Source organism: Macrobrachium rosenbergii, chromosome 54 (assembly GCF_040412425.1).
Source record: "Macrobrachium rosenbergii isolate ZJJX-2024 chromosome 54, ASM4041242v1, whole genome shotgun sequence".
Taxonomy (NCBI): Eukaryota; Metazoa; Arthropoda; class Malacostraca; order Decapoda; family Palaemonidae; genus Macrobrachium; species Macrobrachium rosenbergii.
In genome coordinates this window covers 40409015-40430719 of record NC_089794.1, presented here as the reverse complement: position 1 = coordinate 40430719, position 21705 = coordinate 40409015, and the positions used below count along the sequence as shown (strand labels likewise).

The following is a 21705-nucleotide window of genomic DNA, read 5'->3' as shown; positions in this document are numbered from 1 at the left end:
CGACTATTTCTCAACCAAAAAAACCGTTCCCTATTTCATCAGTCAAAGATTTAACAGTGCTATAGAACTGATTTTCATGTATTCTCAGCTGTATGACCTACTGTAATCTGACGTCTACGTTTGACTATTTACTTCATCTTCAACGTCTCAAGTTAGTCAAGATTTCTTTTGTGACATCAGCTACTGCTAGACTCCAGGCCTCTATATACAATTATACAAATTTTCCATACAGATATGGCATTAAATAACCCTATAGCTCTCTAAAGTAAGCTTCTGTACCTTGATGATGATATCAGGAGTTCAGTATTAGATATAAGAGACGATACTAATCCTCAGCAAGATTACATAGTCTTTCATGTGAGAATGACAATACCGTTAGTATTCAGGTTTTCCCAATAGATGGCAGCGCTACTTTGTAAACATTCGGTGACGTTTACTATCTCACAGGTCTCACTCTCACGTACTGGAATAAAAATTGCTGGATACAAAACTAAAGCATTCATGCCGTCTTAAATGTCATAGTTTGTGCAATAAATTATCAGTATATTTACTGTTAATCCTTTCATGTCAAAATTTTAACCTCACTTACAACCCTGATTTTTTAAAAACATTTTCAAATATCAGATTTGTTTCAGACCTCGTCCACAAGGGTGGGTCCACCCTGTATTACAAACATGTCATAAACACATCGGCAATTTATCGCAGACACATCATAAACATATCTGCGACCTTGCCCCCAATGGGGTATCCACACTGCAATAAAAGCATGTCATAAAAACGTCGGCAACTTATCGCACACATATCTCCGACCTTATCACCGAGGATGAGTATACACTACAATAAAAATGTCATAAACACGTCGGCAACTTATCGCACACACATCACAGAAGAATACTCGACAACTTACAGGTCGTCTTAACCAGTGCTTCATAAGATTATCCAATTTTTACCAAAGATTCGTTCTCCATTGATAGTCTTTGACTTGGTTTAACCTATTTGGGATTTGCATGCAACAGATGGCTGCCTTCTGGTTATAACATGTTTTACTGTGGTGCAAGTGCACCCTAAAAGTTTCATGTATATTACAAACCTGTTGGGACGGTGTTTACAACATACTTTGCTGTAGTGTGAACACACAATTGGGTTTTTACGACTTAGCTGTTCAGATCATTTGAATTTATATAGAGCTCAAGTTTCATTATAGCAAATAACAAGTCCCTGTGGGAATCTAGACATTTGGCTGACACAAGTCCACTCATTAAATATCTTATCAACGGTATCGAAAGTTCAAGACCGGATCCCAAAAGCATAACAGGAAAATGCTCTTTATCTGTTGACTGTGTCTTGCGATCTGCCCTCCTACATAAATTTTCATTTGCTACAAAAAAAGGGATAGTTTGTTTTGAATAGTACGTCTTTAACGGTAATTAAAATAGAATAAATGATGACCAATAAGGATATGACAACCTTATTACAGACCATTATTAAGTGTTTTCATCTTGGTTTTCAGCCTTATTACAAAACATTATTATGTTTATGGTACTACCTTCCATTTGTTATTGAGATTACCTGTATCGTTTGTTGGTATTTTTTTCCTGACGCCGAATATTCCTGGATGTAAGATGATATAAATGCAATCTTCTGCTGGGCGGTGTGCATTGTAACGAGAGAAAGAAGGGAGATACAAAATATATAAGCGTATAACTGATACAATACAAAATATATAAGCATGGAAACTAAGCATACAATAAGGGATCATATCCTACTACATGAGGTAGAACTTACAGAATCGTAGTCTGTGCGGTAGTTCACATAGGATTCAATAATAAACATGAGAATAACATTGTTATACTTACACATTGCAATACTGAGTAATACCTATGAAATGAACACGTTCACTGGATGAAAATTTCCCACGCTAGTTACGTAAGGTATCTTGCAATGCGGCGTAACGTAACATATCTTTGCAGTGACATATGAGACATACATATGACAATTAGCAGAAAATGACAATTATGGAAAATAATGTTTGCAATAGGATCTCTCTCTCTCTCTCTCTCTCTCTCTCTCTCTCTCTCTATATATATATATATATATATATATATATATATATATATATATATATATATATATATATATATATATATATATATATATATATATATATATGTACATATATATGTATGAGTGTGTAGTTTAATTTTTGTCTTAAAAGATCCTTAAAGCAAGAAGTCACTATATTTCGACCAATATACAAACGCTGGTGTATATTGATCGCAACAAAGTGGCTAATATAGTCAGTTTTTAGGTGTCTTTAATGTTTTTTCATATATATATATTATATATTTTATTTTTCATATATATATATATATATATATATATATATATATATATATATATATATATATATATATATATATATATATTATACATAAGCACATATCTCTACCTTAGCAAGACGTAATCTGAAGAAGTGAGTATAAAGGTTGCTTAAAGACTGAAGATCAGTGGACTGTGTGGCTTTATGACAATATATGGGATATCTATAGGTGTGTATGTGTGTGTCGGTCATTTGTTGAACTTAAAGAGAACTCCTCGCCTTCTCAGTCTGCCTCGTAATCACCGTCAGTCCACTGTTTCAAACACTGACGTTTTACAAATTCGCAGTTCTCTTTCAGCTTCTGATTTTCCTGACTTTTAACACCTGTCTTCCTTTCAGAGGTGACTGTGTTACTTCCTTGTGGCTAAACCCCATTCTCTTTCCTTCTCGTTATTTTGCGCCTTTTCTGGCCTTGCTAGAAAAGGGCATGATTTCCGTTCTACATTTCGCTTTTAACAAAAATTGAAGTTACGTATCTTCTTTACAATAACAATAAGCAACTACGAAACTACTTGACTTCATTTCTGTCATAACTTTTATCTAATTTGCTTAGCTATTTTGTAGAAGTAATTCATTTGGTGTGAAGTGTTATCGCAAGATGACAAAATAAGCCAGAAAACATGCGCTTCTGATTTTGTTTTACAAGTTGGAAGGGTTGTCTTGTGTGGTAAAACTAGACTCACACAAAAGCCTCTTGAATTTTACTCCGCCACAGATATGTGGAAACTTTTCGTCCAGTGACTTAATTGATTTCAGTACCTTCTTCAGGAACACGTATCACTCCAGAGGTAACAATTCCATAAGACAATGGAAAAACAACCTCCGGGCGAGTTTGCGCGGGCTGGATGTTTGGGGTCCTAGGACTAGGTTGAGATAACATAAATTAGAGTGCTAAGTGACAGTGGGTCACAATGAGACTCAAAGCCAATAGATGGAGTAAAATACAAATTAAGGGAACTCGATGCTTTATCTGAGTTTGCTAAATCACACGTGGCACTAGCGGATCCAGAGGCAGGGGGGAGTATCTGGGCACGTGCCCCCCATGAAAAGTAATGACGAAATAATTATATTGAAGATATAGATAATTATAACATAAATGAGAAATATAAAAATGGGGAAAAATAAAAAATCTATTATAGAAATAATAAAATGTTGAGAAAAAATAATAATAATTATATGTGTACGAGTATATACATACATACATAAATATAAACATATATATATATATATATATATATATATATGTATATATATATGTATATATATATATATATATATATATATATATATATATATATGTGTGTGTGTGTGTGTGTGTGTGTGTGTGTACATATATATATACAGTATGTGTGTATGTATGTATGTATGTATGTATGTATGTATAATATGAAAATTGGTGTCCCCCCATGAAATTTTTCCGGATCCGCTAGTGGGCAACACCGAGGTTAATCAAGTATTTATGAGCTGGAGGGCATTAATTACTTTACTGACCTTCTGAGTGAGAGAGACGTGCAACGTTACAAAACTCTAGTTGCCAGTGTGACTTTTAAGCATTGGAAATGCCTGTCACAACAAATGGACAGAAGGACAAACCAGGAGGAAATCTGACAGCTAAACAGGCAGACAAAGGTGAACATAAAGACAGGCAAACTAAACACAAATGGACGGAAAAAAACTAAGATGGAAGCGCACACACACACAGACCAGGGCAAAAGTTGGGAGACAGGTATACAGACAGTCAGGCTGGCAATGTAGTCAGGGCAAAAACTGACAAGCAAGTAAACAAACCAAGGTAAAGTCAGATCAGCAGGCTGGAATCTCACAGGCAGATGGACAAACCAGGGTATAAACTGAAAACTAATGGACAGAAAAGACTAGGATGAAAACAGACAGACAAACCAACCAGGGTGAATTTTGACAAAGAGGCAGACTAGCAAACCAATGTGAAAACTGGCAGGAAAGCAAGCAAGTAAATCAGGGTAATATCTGAAAAACCAGTCAACCAGGATGGAAACAGACAGACACAAAGACTGTAAATCAACCAGGGTGAATGAGGATCAACAGGTGAATAAACTAGACTGGATGCAGACAGGCGGACAAAGAAACCAGGATAAAACAGACATACAGACAAACTTAAGTCTAATGGACAAACAAACCATGGTGAAAACAAACCAGTTCTGAGTCTAACAGTCAGATAAACACAACAGACGGACAGATATACAAACAGACAAAATCTAACAGACAAACAAACCAAGGTGAAAACTGACAGTCAACAAACATTTTTAAAACTAACTAAAGACACGCACACAGACAAACCAGCTTAAAACCTGATCGAGAGACAGAGAAACAAACTGAGGCGAAAATAGGCAGACATACATGCAAATTGCAAACTAACACTTAGGTAAACAGACCGGCGCGGCGGATCATCACGTCGCCTTTCGAAACTGCAGATAGCGAGCTGACGAAGAAAGATGATGAGATGAGAGCTACATCGGGAACAGACGATGATGACAGCTGGGGATCGCCTATACTGCGTAATTTTGCTTTTCAACCTTTCCAAAGATCATCGCGATTAGGTGCTGTTTCCTTTCCGCTTTTCGATTAATCAAAAATACGCTAGAGAGATTTCGCTGACTACTATTCAACAGGCAACTTTAAAGTTGCGCTCCACCATAGCTTACGATCTCGAATCACAAACATATCTTCTTCATACTCCGTCATCCGAAACCCTTTGCCCAACTTTTCAAGAGCCCACTCAGTTGGTTGGTCATCTTCTTCTTCTTCTTCTTCACACGACTTGGTAAGTGAGGTCTTGCAACTCCTCGTCCGTCGAAACCTCACGGTGCTTGTTTTTTTTTTTTTATAAGATCTTCCCTTTTCTCATTTTCTGTGTTTAGTCCTAATATTCTATTATTTCCCTTAATCAGAAATAAACAGAAACGCATAAAAGTGTTTAGTTTCCTCTCTTGGACAGATTCATAAGGTCTATACCAAGTTAGTACATATTCCCTTTCAAAGAGGAATTCTAAGATGCTCCAAAAGCCAAACCCGTGATGACACTGGGCGAAATTAATCACTGACAAGGTTAGTTTCCTGTTTGAAAGACGGTCAGAAAAGAACCTGGGTCCGGCCTGGAAAAAGTTAGTGTCAAATAATTTCCAAACCAATTTTAGAAGGCTCAATGTTCGCTGGGTTGAAACCATTTTTTCCTAACGTTTTTACTGTGGTGGTCGTCGACTATATTACCCACTTATCACATGCCGGACACACCTGGCCTTCTGCGACGATTAGCGAAATTTGTCAATTTGTACATATGGTAAACGATGCTTTCGATGACTTCCTAGTTCATCGTCTGGGCGAAGCGTACGCGGACAGACTGGCCAGCCTTAGTCCTGTTCGAAACAGCTGTGGCTGAGTATGTCGTCATTTTTCCTAGTTGGAATAGTGTTAACCATAACTTTTCCTATCATTAAATAAAAATAGATACCGAACACTTTTGACGCTTAAGGATAAGATAAATTATGGCAGGGGAGAGAGTCAACAGAGAACTGAAATTATTGAGCACGTTGGTGATATGTGTTGGGATCACGTTAATGGTCTCGACTTTATTGCTGCACTTGCAACCGGTGCAGCATTACACTTCTGGTCTTCTTGAAACTTTACGTGCCCACTCGTTTGGTGTTAATAAGCAAAACGGGCAAGGAGAAGGTCAGAAAAATTTCGAATCGAGTGGCCAGGAAGAGAAACTTCATGTTAGTGGCGTTCGTTTTAAGAATTCCGGCGGTGACAGAGCTGACGATCCGTTTACATCACAGGACATGAAAGCACCAGTTACTGACGAAAGTGATGTCCGTGGTGCTTCTTCCAAATTGGTGTTGAATATATCACATCAACGCTCCTTTTCCTCTCCGTCGCCAGAGACGAACCATACTTATTTTACGTACGGAAACTACAGAACTACTTTGCCTACAAAGAACGAACCCACAGTGACGGTCCGAGAGAATATTCTAAGCACTGCTACAAGAGAGGAGTCTGATTCTAATCGAAGTGAAGAAGAAAAGATCTGGGAGGAAATGGTGAGAGAGAGATTCATTTTAAGGGAGAAATACCTTGAGGCGCGGTGCAGGGCTTTTGGTGACAAAGTTCCATCGAAGATTTCTCACGAGCGTAAACAATTCTTCTACTACGCGAAAAAATATGAGCTCCTGGCTTGCATCTCTGCTAAGGTATTATTCCGATGGTATTATTTTGGCTCACATACTCTTGACAAATTAGCTTTGTTTAACAAGTTACTAGTTCCTCGCTGGGTGGGCGGGTTCCGTTCTCAGCTACCACTCTGTTGGTCGCGAGTTCGAATCTCCGACTGGCCAGTGAAGAACAAGAGGAATTTGTTTCTGGTGATAGAAATACATTTCTCGCTATAATGTGGTTCGGATTCCACAATAAGCTGTAGGTCACGTTGCTAGGTAACCAATTGGTTCTTAGCCACGTAAAATAAGTCTAATCCTTCGGGCCAGCCCTAGGAAAGCTGTTAATCAGCTCAGTGGTCTGGTTAAACTAAGATAATATACTTACTTAAAAAGTTACTAACAGGGCCTCACTGAAACTGGATAGTATCTAGCGGAGATATTTATACATACACACACATATACAGTATATATATATACTCGCACCAGGCTTTGCTAACCTTCTAGCACACTACAAGTCCTTTGGAATGAAGTTGCTAACCCCATGTTCTACTTAACTCAGTCTACAACCCACCACAGTCGACATCTGCCAGGTATATGATTAACTGCTTAGATTAAGAGGGAAAACAAAAAGTAACATTTTTCGAGAAACAGGCCTGAAGTCTTTCCCAGTTTTACTTCTCCTCCCATTAATTATTATATATATATATATATATATATATATATATATATATATATATATATATATATATATATATATATATGTTACAGTCAACATGCGTAATCAGTCTGAAATTTCAGTCATCACGCGTAATGCACTTAGGGACATTTGATCCCCCAGGAGCTAGTACTAAACACGGCGAAATACATTTGACCCCCAGGGACTAGTACTAAACCCGGCGAAACAGTGTAGGTGACTCACTGTTTCGCCGTGTTTAGTACTAGCTCCTGGGGATCAAATGTCCCTAAGTGCATTACGCGTGATGACTGAAATTTCAGTCATTACGCATAATGACTGATTACGCATGTTGACTGTAACATATATATATATATATATATATATATATATATATATATATATATATATATATATATCTCAAGAAAACAGGCAGGAAGTGTTTCCCAATTTTACTTTTCTCTCCCATTAATTATATATATATATATATATATATATATATATATATATATATATATATATAATTAATGGGGAGAGAAGTAAGACTGGGAAACACTTCGGGCCTGTTTCTTGAAAATGTTTCTTTCTGTTTTCCTATTAGTCTAAGCAACTAATCATACACCTGGCAGATGTCGACTGTGGTGGGTTGTAGACTGAGTTAAGTAGAACATGGGGCTAGCAACTTCATTCCAAAGGACTTGTAGAGTACTAGAAGGTTAGCAAAGCCTGGTGGAATCTATATATATATATATATATATATATATATATATATATATATATAATATATATATATATATATATATATATATATATATATATATATATATATATATATATATAGTTGTATTCCTCATAGGAAAATGAAAGGTGTTTTTGTGAGAATATGGCCAACAGTTTCGTCCTCCAGTGGACCTCTTCTTGGAGCGTTTATTAAGGAAAGAGAAAAAATTTTAGTGTATGTGGCCAAGAGAGGCCTAAAATCTTCCTAAAATCTTAAACATATGAAATACCATTACCAGAAACTAGCGGTTTGAACTAAAAACATTCATCAGTAAAATAATACAGTAAAATAAGAACAGTAGTTGAACAAATGAAAAATACCAAAATATCAAAAGAGGTAATATGTCCATTTGAAGCAGCATAACACTAAGTGCACATTAACAAACGTATACTATGTTACGAGATTTATATAGCCCTTGGCCTTGGCCAGAAATCTATATTCCATTCCACTCGGGTACTTTTGGCTGATCAGTATTTTCAAGATTCTGCAATCACATTGCTAGCATTCAAACACTGGATATGCAAAGCAGAATTTCGTGAAGACTAATAAATCTGTATTCCTTAGGTTTGAGGCTATACACGACAAAACGTTATTCTTTTCGAAAAAAGCTACTTCTTCCTTTTTCCTGTATGTGCTTTTATTTCTTTTTTTTTATAAAGATGGTTAGGCAATAACACTTCCTGCGCTGACTATACTGATATAACTCCTTGCTTCCTCTCTCGCTTATATATATATATATATATATATATATATATATATATATATATATATATATATATATATATATATATATATATATATATATATATATATATATATATACCTGTATATATATATATATATATATATATATATATATATATATATATATACATATATATATATATATATATATATATATATAATATATATATAATATATATATATATTATATATATATTATATATATATATATATATATATATATATATATATATATATATATATATATATATATATATATATATATATATATATATATATATATATCAATGTTCAATGGGAAATTGTGTATATGTATACACATATATATATGGACACGTGCTCATGCTCATGTTTTTAATATTTCCATATATACTGTATAATATATATAATTTATATATATATATATATATATATATATATATATAATATATATATAATATATATATTTATATATATATATATATATATATATATATATATATATATATATATATATATAAATAAATTATATATATGTATACAGTATATATGGAAATATTAAACACATGAGCACGTGTCCATATATATATGTGTATACATACGAGTATATATATATACAGTTTCTCATTGACGGTGGGTATATGGATTCTCAGCTAGCACTCTGCTGGCCCCGCGTTCGATTCTCCGACTGGCCAATGAAGAATTAGAGGAATTTATTTCTGGTAATAGAAATTCATTTCTCGCCACAATGTGGTTCGGATTCCACAATAAGCTGTAGGTCCCGTTGCTAGGTAACCAGTTGGTTCTTAGCCACGTAAAATAAGTCTAATCCTTCGGGCCAGCCCTAGGAGAGCTGTTAATCAGCTCAGTAGTGTGGTTAAACTAAGTATACTTAACTTAGCTTATACATATACACATACATATATATAAATATGTGTACATATACGTGTATGTATATATACTGTGTAGTGTAAATATATATATATATATATATATATATATATATATATATATATATATATATATATATATATATATATATATATATATATATATATATGTATATATACATTTGTGTGTATACTGTATATATATATATATATATATATATATATATATATATATATATATATATATATATATATATATATATATATATATATATATGTATATATACATTTGTGTATACTGTATATATATATATATATATATATATATATATATATATATATATATATATATATATATATATATATATATATATATATTAGTAGTGTCTAAGACCGATCCTGGGGAGCGAACGATTAACGACGTGTCTTCTGAAAAATCGAACGTAGCGGTTCAATTAAAATGTCTTCTAATGACTCTTAAAAAATGATTCCTCTTTTCAGCAACAGCTGGCTATGAAAAAAGGCGACATGAACAAATGAAAAATAAAGAAAAAATGAAAATTGCATGATTTTTGTGTCACATGATGGTGATTTTTGAGTGAACATCCAAATTTCAGAGAAGACGAGGGACTGATTGATTGATTGACAGGTGACGTCATTCAATTTTGGCCGGGGGTTCAATGTTTTGGGACACCGGTGACGACACGACACGACCTTCTATTCAGTACAGTTTAGGCACGTTTGCTTTGGTCAGTACTTGGGTAGGTGACCATCAATTAACACCAGCAAATAGCACAGTCTTTACACCAATAGTCTCCCGATCTGTGAAGAACAGTAATATCTGGTAGAGCCGCTCACTGGACGGGTTACCACATATGAATGGCAGATAAGCATATAGGCTAGCCATCTCATCTCAAATGTCCACGGAGGAATCTAGGGTCACTGTAAACTTGCACTAGGCTGTAGATATCTGGAGTGAGCGGTAATGACGCGGACTAACAAATTCTCGGCTTACCTAAAAAATCTGACTTTATAGAAGTTATTTATTTTTCAAGTTACTGATTACTCTGGTGTATTAAAGGGTACAAGTTTAGATAGACGTAATGTCACCTATAAATCTTCACGTCTGTTGATACTAATTAATTTCTCTTGAGTACTGAGTGGCATGCACATGTTTAGATGAACATCATATCAGTTACAAATCTTCCTGTCTACTGATACCATTCACAATACCAGAAAAGAGAGAGAGAGAGAGAGAGAGAGAGAGAGAGAGAGAGAGAGAGAGAGAGAGAGAGAGAGAGAGAGAGAGAGAGAGAGAGAGAGGGAAGGGTATCTATAAACCAAAGTGAAAAATGTTTGTAATAAGTTCTCAAAGTTCGGCGCTTAGTAACCAAATCGATATGTTACGGTTCAACTTGAACCGGGGAACTTGTTCGGGATCGAAGTTCGTCGAACTTTACAAAGAAGCGTCTCCTAAGTTGCTCCAAGTTGCGAGTTTCCGAATCTCATTTTGCTTCTTCTCTGTCCACATCCGGCAAACCTCATGAAGCTTTCCTTTCAACGGAAGGGTTTGTGTCTTTCGTCTTTCTCACTTTAGGCATTCTTAAATTATCTAGAAGTTCAAAGGGCTTTAGGTCTAGGAACTGGTCTGAAAATGTTCTAAAATCGTAGAAAAATGAAGGATTTTGGATCTAAATATATGGGATTTCAATATAAGACACAGGAAAAGTGGTAGAATTATCTCAAAGGAACTTTTATCCTCGAAAACATGTAGAAGGAATGTTAAAATTATAAAAAAAAATGTTAAAGGACTTTCAAGAGCTAAATATACGGACTTTCAATTTTTAACATGTGGGAAACGTGGTACAATTCTCCTAAAGAAATTTTAACCTCGAAAACATGGAGAAGGAATGTTAAAATTATATAAAAAAAATTTAAAGATTATAAAAAATTAAATATATGGACTTTCAATTTTCTAACACTTGGGAAAAGTGGTAAAATTATCCTAAACGAACTCTTAACCTAGAAGATGTGGTTAATGAATGATAAGATTCTCAAAAATCCTAAAAGACTATCAAGAGTAAAATTTCTTCTTTCGACCTTGTTAGTCCAACTGGATAGCAGGGTCGGCCGCTCGAGTCAACTTTCTCTATCTATTTCTATTCCTTCATCTGCTTCCTCTAGTCCCATCTCACCCATATCTCTCCTCACCACATCCATCCATCTGATCGGCTGACGCCCCACACTCCTCCTCCCCATCAATGGCATGTTCTTAGCTCTCTTGATTAGTTCCACCTCCTCTCTTCTTTTTACATGGCCAGAGTATCTCAGACGCACTTCTCTAGCCTTCTCCTTTACGCTATATATACCACACATTCTTCTTATATCTTGGCTCTCCTTCCTTTCCAGTATTGATATATGCACTTTCAATCTAACATGGGAAACGTGATGAAATTGCCCTAAAGAAACTTTTAATCTAGAAGACTTATTTAGCTGGTCCGCTGGTATAGTGGTTAGTGACGCGGTATGGCACTCAGATGTCGCGGGTTCGCGCCTCCCCCAGGGCGATGAAAAATCGCTGACTCTGTATCATGATCAGTGTGGGGTCTGCGGTGGGAGGCTGAAACCACCACCCTTTGGAAGCTTGAATTTCAAGTCAATGACCCCTTTGGTGTGCTTGTTCCATGTGAATAGGTTTCATGTACTGAAATAAGGTTACAAAGGTTACAGTCCTCCTGGGCCTCCATAAGGCTTATAGGACCGGCGCTGAACTCCGGTTTCTTAGGGCGAAATAATAATAATAATAATAATAATAATAATAATAATAATAATAATAATAATAATAATAATAATAATAATAGGGATTTCAGAAATTTACGACCTAAGTTCAGGAGGCAGGCGTCAATAAATAAGGGGACAGGTCATATATTAACCTCGTTTAATTTTGAACACTTGTGACCTAATGGTAGGAAACACATCGTTTGTTCCTTCAGTGTCTGTAATTAATAATTAACTTATAACGGATCAATTAAATGATAAATCGATAATGTAAAAGAAAATAGACACTGAAAATTTCCCACGTTAATCTGTTGACCGTAAATAAATAATTGAAATTAACAATATTATTATTATTATTATTATTATTATTATTATTATTATTATTATTATCATTATTGTACATACTTTGTTCTTCAAACATTCACTTATAAACCAGATCTTATTTTTCATGGCTTTGGCTTGGTAATGTTGTGTTTCGTATCTTCTTGCATAATGAACAGCTTGAGTTCCAGAAGCTTCATACAGGTGTTGAAATATATTCCTGTTGTAGTGTTGCTGTGGGTACGTGATGAACCAAACAAAAACTTCTTTCAGTTTTCTTCTGAAGATGGAAAGAGAAACCCACAAGATTCCTGTGTATAACTTGTTTACTTGTAAATATATTTACATATTACTTGAATCTCAAGTACTTTCAGGTCCTAACTGTGTTTTCTGCACCGGTGCACCAACACAGACCAGGATATCTGCACCGACGAGTAAGCGTACATTCTGATATTGTGATTACAAAGAACGGGTCCTCAATATTTGTCCTCTCTCTTCCATCACAGACAGACAGGATTGTGTTACATGACAAATATGCTTCTCATTATTGATTCTTGCAAAGGTATAGAGGAAGATGGATATGGTACTCACGAAGAAGGTGAGAAAAAATTAGTGAAAAATGACAGATTTATTAATCAACTTGTATTTTCCATAGATAACAAACCTGCGGTCTTATGGATAATTCTTCTATCCATAAGTTAAGACAGAGGTTTGTTCCACGTATGAACAATAATGAAAATAGATGGGTGAATATGAAGAAGGACAAGACAGTTGCGGGCTGGGCACTCTGCAGTCAGTACGATAGTTAGCTCAAATATGGGAATCGGCTCTGACCTTGAGACAGCGTCGGTTCGAACCCACGTAAGTACCGGAATTACAACAGGGCCACTTATATGCTACGCCCGACGTCCTTTGGGGCAGAGCCGATTTTTCACAGAAAAGTGAGCCAATAGTTTCATGATTTTTTGGAATTACTTTCAGGTTAAGGGCTCCAATATGTTTATTGTAATTTACAGTAAAGATACTGCATTTATTATTATTATTATTATTATTGAGTGGTAGCCCCTGACATACACACGTTTCAGTAAAATTAAGAGCTTTATCAGCTAAAAATAATGTGCAGTGAAGGCGGTACGGTATTTTTTCAGCAATTTCACTATTATCGTTTTAATGATTGCGACCATCGCTGATACAGGATTTATTAAAAATAACTGCGTAATTGGCTTAATGTAATTTGCAGTATGGCTCCTGCATTTTTCCAAGAATTTAACTCATTATTATTATTATTATTACTAAAAAGAATGAACATCTGGATGCCGATGACGTTGTCGACCAATTTTTTCGTAGCAACGGGTATATTAGATTAAGCCAGCCTTATGCTGGCACGGGCTCTTACTCTAGAGCAGCCCGTAAAGGCACCAGAGGCACAAGCATGTCGTATTTATACCCTCAAACGGACTAGCAGATTTTTTTTGGTGGGGAGGGGGGAACATTTCCTGACTGGCCTGAGGGTATGAGCGCGACATGCTTGTACCCCCGGCATCATTCATCTTTTGTCAATCGTAGAATGAACTATCGAAACGTTAAGGAGAATAAATGAACTTTGCAGACCTTGTATATAATTTACTTGCTGCTACGAACAGAACTCGTCCATGGGATTGAGAACTTCAAGTATAAACTCAGTGGCTTCCAGACGGCCATTCTTTTAATGAAGTTTGTTTGAAAGAGGGTCGTCTTCGAGATGATGATGATGATGATGTTGATGATGATGATTATTATTATTATTATTAAGGAGACCCTAACTTCCATGTTTCATTAAAATAGCAGCTTCAGATGCGTAATATGCGGTGAAGGTACTGCATTTTATTATCTATTCATTTATTGGTCAAGAAATCCACAATGATACAAATGTGTGTGTGTGTGGGTGTGTGTGTATGTGTATGTATTAGGAACATATATACAAACAAGAGCTTTCGAGAACCTGCTCGAGTCTCCTTCTCAGACGGACTGAAATGCTAAAGCTGTCTTGGAAATAAGAAGTTTTTGAAAAAATAAATATTTTGAATTGTTGACAGAAGAAAACAGGTCGTAATTTGAAAACAGCCAGTTCGTAGTCCAGGTAATACCGTCGTTCTCCGTAGATAATAAACCAACAGTGCCACCTGAACGAAAGAAGGAGAGGCAGCAGCAGCATCAGATGAGGCTAAATGACTGTCAGCTGAATTCAAAATACTAGTCTTAAAGCGTCTGATATACTGTTTGCATATCAGGTCATTCATAAATGTATCGACTTGCGTGAAAGATTTGCTACCCTCCATACAACGAACGCTTTTTGTAACAGCTCTCCTGTCAATCACAGTTGGAAACATGACCCTTCCATAAACTGGAACAGTTTGAAAGTCACTTTTAACAACAACTATAAAGGCATTAGGAAACGATTGGTCGAGGGAGCTGTTATGAAAAGAGGTCGTTGTAGAGTATAACATCTATGACCTCATCTTTAGCGCATAGCTGCTATCTAAGGTTTTCTAAGGTTAAGTAGAGATTTTTTTTATTTTGGTAGCTTTATTTTCTCAGAGGGTTACAAAAGCCAATGAATTACATAGGAGTTACAAAAGCCTATGAATTACATAGGAGTTACAAAAGCCAATGAATTACATAGGAGTTACAAAAGCCAATGAATTACATAGGAGTTACAAAAGTGAATGACTTACAAATGAGTTACAAAACTGAATGAATTACATAAGAGTTACAAAAGTGAATGAATTACAAAGGACTTACAAAACTGAATGAATTACACAAGAGTTACAAAAGTGAATGAATTACAAAGGAGTTACAAAAGTGAATGAATTACAGAGGAGTTACAAAACTGAATGAATTACAAGAGTTACAAAAGCTCCAAAAGTGCATGAAATAAGATACAAAGTGAACAGGCATATATAGCAGTCGGGTGGGTGACAGCGGTTGGAATGGTGGGTTGAATTGTGAATGGCCGCGTGTTGGTGCTGGTGCGTCAAGTTGCGGGGGCGTCGCAATCTTCTTGGTCTCGTCGATGGGGTTGGCTGGAGGATGGTGTGTGGGGGGTGGGGAACCTCCCGTTGTCTGGGTGGGGGGACCCAGGCACAAGCCAACACCCATCCTCCAGTCAATCCCATCGAAAAGGCCAAGAAGATCGCGACGCCTCCGGGACAGGACGCAACAGCATCAAGGCGCGGCCAGTCACAATTCTGGGCACCAGTCCACCCGCTAACTGTAACCCATCCGTCTGCTATAAACTCTGGGTCGAGTCCAATCCTTCCCTCCGACGGCTCGGTCCTGTAGTAGGTGGGCGAATCCTAATCCTCGGTGGGCGAATCCTAATCCTGGGTGGGTGAATCCTAATCCTGGGTGGGCCAATCCTAATCCTGGGTGGGTGAGTCCTAATCCTTTGTGAGACCCCTCAGAACCAGTTTTTGCAGATCGACGAGAACTTCCTCAGCAGTAGATTTGGAACACCTACTGAGCACGGCACGCACATTAGCCTTATCGTGATGCATAAAGTTCAGTAGGACTTTGTTCTTGTATTTAATGAAGTCGAGGCCCTTTTCATTTTTCTGGAGCAGCTCCTGAAGTTCAGCAGGCAACATGATGCTATGCAGGTTTTCGCAATGCGTCTGAAGGGTCATAGATTGGACGACGGAGCATCTGCTGTCCTCCTGTCTTGCAGGTTTTTTCCTTTTCTTGCCGCGCTTCTTTTTTCTCCCCGGTTGATTATTTTCTTCTCTTTTATGTTTGGGACTTTCTTCATTTTCAGATTTAGTTTCTTCGCAGCATTCTTTCTGGTCCTCTGTGACTTCCACGTCCTCCTGATTTCCTGTGTCCCGTTCTAAGTCGTCTACTTCTCCTTTTTCCTCCTGAGAATATCCTCCATTTTCCGTGGTGAATTCCGCCTCCACTTCATTAGCTTTATCCGAATCGTCCGCTTCTTTATTTTCTTCTTGAGAATGACCTTCCTTGTCCTCTTCGTATGTATTTTCTTCTGCCTCTTTAAGTCGTTCCTGTACCTGTTTCAAGGTACTCTCCAATTCACTCACCTTTTCTTTTGTCACTTCCAGCATTTCTGAAACTTTCGTCATCGCATTTTCATCCATTTCCTTTTCTGCCAATCTGTCTTTAAGATTTATGTTTTCTCCTGCCAACTCTGAGATCCAGTTTTTAAGTACTTGACCTTCTTCAGCCAGAACCTGATTCTTTTCTTTCTCGTGCTCCATTTGCTGACGCACTGAGATACTTTCCATTTCTTTTTCGACGAGTAAATCTTTGAGTTTTTCTTTTTCTCCAGCTAACTGAGCGATCCAGTTTTTCATCACTTGGACTTCTTCGGCAAGGATCTCGTTTTTACTCCTTTGAGCTTTTAGCGTTTCCATCGACGCAGCAATTTGAGATTCCTTTTCAGCCAAATCCCGTTGGAGGCTTTCATTTTGATCTTCCAGCTTTTGCACTTTTCTCTCCATACCCAAATTCTTTTGGGCCTCTCCTTCCAGACTGTTCGAAGATCACTACTTCTGGCACGTAGAACATTTCCTTCTTCTTGCAATTCTTTCAGGTTTTCTTCGAGGTCTGAAACCTTCTGCTTCATTTTCTTTTTTCTCCTTCATGGTATTTCACCTTTTCTTCGAGAAACCAGAGTAGACCTCGTCATCCATTATTTGATTGGTCAGTTCTCGAATTACTTCTCTGCGTTCCTTGCGCATTCTTCGTCTTTGCGTTCGAGTTGTTCCTTCAGATGGTCTACCTCCTTATTCCTTTGGATTATCACGTCTTGACATTCTTTATTTTTGTTCCTGAGCTCTTCATTTTCGTTGCCAGCTTTCCTCAGCCTCGCCTCGTATTCGTCAACAACTTTAATAAGCTCGTCAACGCGATACTGTTCTTCCGATAAATCCTTAGCCAGATTTTCATTACTTTCCCACTCTTGCAGCAGTAACTCCTTTTCCTTAGCGAAAGCAGATATTTCGTCGGTGTACTTTCCAAATACGTAAGCAAGTAACCCTCCTAGAAGGCAAACTACCAAATTCTTACCAATGATATATCCGAAGTTTCCGGATCCAAATATAAACGATATCACTAATCCAAGAAAGATTAGAGCCAATAGGTTTTTAACAATGATTGCGTTTTTCACTTGGGAAAACATGGTTGCGTTTTTCACTTGTGAAAACATGGTTGCCCTTCTTTCCACCTGGTCAACAGTTTAGAACTGAAAAAAGCCACTGAGCCTCGGCGGAAATCCCAGAGAAGATCTTTGCCTCGGGACATTCCTGTCGAAGCCTTCGGAAGGAGCCTGCGGCGAAGGAATGGAATAAACGGCTCCCGAAGACTTGACGTTTTCAGAATTTGCTTAAATGGAGAGGACTGTGAAGTTGAATATAGATAAATGTGTCTATCGCGCAAGTGACTGTATAATAGGTGAGAATTTTTTTAATTCATGCATGAAAATATCAGAAAATAGAAAAAATAAGTTATTACACCAAATTTAATTGAGGGAAGCGTGGAAGTGGGTGTGTGTGCGTGTGTGTGTGTACACAATTTATATATAAAGATACACAACAGCGTACATGCATATTATACACACACACACACACATACATATATATATATATATATATATATATATATATATATATATATATATATATATATATATAAAATCCAAAATGTGAAGAAGTTAAAAGTTCTGAGCACACTGTGGTTATTACAATTACACGTGTGTGTATATATATATGCGTCATCATTTATGTATATATATATATACATATGTATATACATAAATGATGACGCATATGTATATATATATAATATATATATACGCGTGTAATTGTAATAACCACAGTGTCCTCGTAACTTCTTAACTACTTCACATTTTGGATTCGCTTGTCACTCTAAAGACTAAGAGCCAGATAAAAAATTATACTAAGTAATTCTGATGCTATATAGTTCTTTATTAGCATCTCAGGCTTTGTTGTGACAAGCGTATTCAAAAGGTGTAGAACTGATGATGTTGAGATGGCATTGTGGGTATTATAACTGACCGACTTTCAAGTAAAAGCGACCAGTAGATTCTACGTACATATACATATGTATATGTATGTCTGCATATATATATATATATATATATATATATATATATATTATTATGATTAGCAAGAATTCAGCTAGCAAATTACCTCCCCCTCCTTTGTTGTTGTTGGTTGTTCATTTACTGCCAGCCGGCCGATCGATAGACCATCTGTCTATCGACTTAAAAACAAGGGTTAAAAGATTAAAAAGGCGCTCCCATTTTTGATAAAGATCTTTCCTTCGAGGCAAAAGTAATCTGGCTTGGCGTTTCTCCTACAGGCCAAAACCTCCCCTGCGGGCAGCAGGTGCAATGAGTCAAAGCATCTGTGATGGACGCCCCTGCCCCATAGGAGGGGATAAAGGCAAAAGCCCACGAGGTCTCACACACACGCGGGCTGGAAGATATGGAGTGAACTTGTGAAGACGTCCCCAACACCTGGCCCCATCGATGCCCTTGCATCCTAACCACGTGGCCCTTTCAAAAGTATACTTCTCCTCGTGTCCTTCGACCGTATTCCTCGAGCCCACACGCCATTGCTTGGAGTTTCGAGGAGTCCCCATCGCCTTGCCCCTTTACGGAAGCCCTTGCATCTCACCACGTGGAAGAAACTCGCCCTCGGAAAATCTGCTAAGGTAAAGTGCCCTGGAAGAGCCCCATTTCAGTCACGCTTTTGTCTCGTAATATTTTCTTAAGGAGAAAGCCAGAAATCTCCCTTGTCTAATGTCCGTGCGCCTCTTGCATCGGCAGTATTAATTCTTTATTACTCCTTTGGCACCCTCAGTGCAGCTTCGAATTCATTATTCTTTTGTCTATTTTCATTACTGGCGTATAATGTGCATATCTCTCATTTCAGAGGGATCCTATTTCGTGGAAGCTTCTCGGACCGTGTCTGGAATCCCCCAGTTTCATTCAATCCCGTAGGAATCTCCTTCAGGATAGTAATCTACTTGAGTTCCTCTTTCCCGTACTGATATCATTTATGTAAATACACTCCTTTAAACTTGCCCACGTGTTTTACGTAATATTTCCCTCAGTAACAAGAGCCCTAAGCTCATATGAAATTCTCCTTTGTTTTCCTCTTTTTTTACATTTTCCCGTACCCACGAAGTCGGAATCACAAGGCTAAATTAACTTAAATTGTTGCTACCTGTCTCACAGAGCATATTTCAAACTAAAACCACGGAAAAACGTAAAAATATATATATATTATATCATCTATATATATAATATATAATACATAATATATATATATATATATATATATATATATATATATATATATATATATATATATATATATATATATATATATATATATATATATATATATATATATATATATATATATATATATATATATATATATATATATATTATATCATCTATATATATAATATATAATACATATATATATATATATATATATATATATATATATATATATATATATATATATATATATATATATATATATTGTTACAAAGTGATCAAGCACCTGGTTATTACACAAATATTAATACCAAAAAGTTACCTCACATCGACCAGATACTTGAAAACCTCATAACAAATATGTTTGACTGAATCTCTAAAGGTACAGTGATCCCATAAACTTACTTATCATTTGAGAAAATCAATGTAACTTTATCAAGTCATGGGTGAGGCAACAATTCATAAGTTATATCCAGAATAGTGTAAAATGGGTATCACTTCAACAAACACTGTAGCTGCCTCTCTGGTTCTATTTTACCTAATTAAGTCTCAGGTGAACAAACAGATACATCACTTACCTTGTACACATTCATTAATGTCTCTAATTACTGGTGGTCAAAATGAAACGCTGTGTTTTTAAAAACTTTAAACAAACAGGTTTATTTCTAAGTTCAAAAGTCATATGCCGAGTTCACAATCTTAAAAGATTTACTATTAATTAACAACAGTGTAAGATTTAAGTATTTCTTAATCAAGTTTAATTAAGAAAGCAATTTGGTTAGGTAAGATTCAAACCATTAACTATCACTTAAGTTTTAAGCATATACCTGATTAATTAACACAAATATTCACCAAAATATTACTGACTGGAATCCACATAAACATTCCCTAAAATCTCAATAACAAGTAGGCACTAACAAAATGTTAAGAAATCACGAGCACAAATCTTTGAAACACAGTAATTATAAAATTATAGTAATATGATAGCACAGACATATAAGAATGAAATATGCAAAAATGGAAATATACCAAACACCAAAAAATATGATTAAAGATTATATCAATCTTTCAAAAGGTTACTTCACTTTAAAAAAGAAAAAGTTAAACTCACGTCTTTCTAAGACTTTCTCATAGACAACACTGCCAAGTCACAAAGACCTATACAAATATATATATTTAGCAGCAAGACACATTAGAACTCACAATAAGAGATATGTTCATCTCTTATCAAAATAATAATTCTCTTTCACCTAGAACATCACTTTAACTCTTAACATAACAAAACCCAGTAATCACCACATTACCTTTTGTAAAAATGTACCATCACACACTTTACACAATACTTGTACAGCACAAATACCTTGGATCACCTCTTATAAGATGAATACACTCCTTGGGTGAATTTAACAAAATTTTTACCAGTATTATAGTAACCAACAAACAGTAATTGAGAGAGAGAAAGAGTGAGACAGGACCTAATGCCAGGAGCCTCTGATCCTAACTGCCTGACTCTGGATCAGCACTGCACTTTTAACTCCAGCAAGCCCTCCCAGAATACATGATACATAAAGTATACATACATTCATACAAGTATACATGTATGTATGGAATACATACACGGAGCTTCGAGCGCCTTATCTCTTATCTATGATAGACATTTCCT

At 36.1% G+C, this 21705-nt stretch overlaps 2 protein-coding genes and 1 long non-coding RNA gene across 4 annotated transcripts in view; 1 reads left to right on the top strand and 2 right to left on the bottom strand.

The window, feature by feature from the left end:
* The window catches only part of LOC136835004 (calpain-7-like), a 37786-nt gene extending 37374 nt beyond the window's left edge, over positions 1-412 (bottom strand). The window contains 1 exon segment of the mRNA XM_067098014.1: positions 280-412. The gene's annotated coding sequence lies outside the window, so the exon portion shown is untranslated.
* The window catches only part of LOC136835005 (transmembrane protein 192), a 209047-nt gene that overhangs the window by 90249 nt on the left and 97093 nt on the right, over positions 1-21705 (bottom strand). The gene's annotated exons all lie outside the window — the stretch shown is intronic.
* The window catches only part of LOC136834542 (uncharacterized), a 32588-nt gene continuing 16603 nt past the window's right edge, over positions 5721-21705 (top strand). Inside the window, exon 1 of the long non-coding RNA XR_010851846.1 lies at positions 5721-6606. This is a non-coding gene — a long non-coding RNA (uncharacterized lncRNA). The remainder of the gene's footprint in view (positions 6607-21705) is intronic.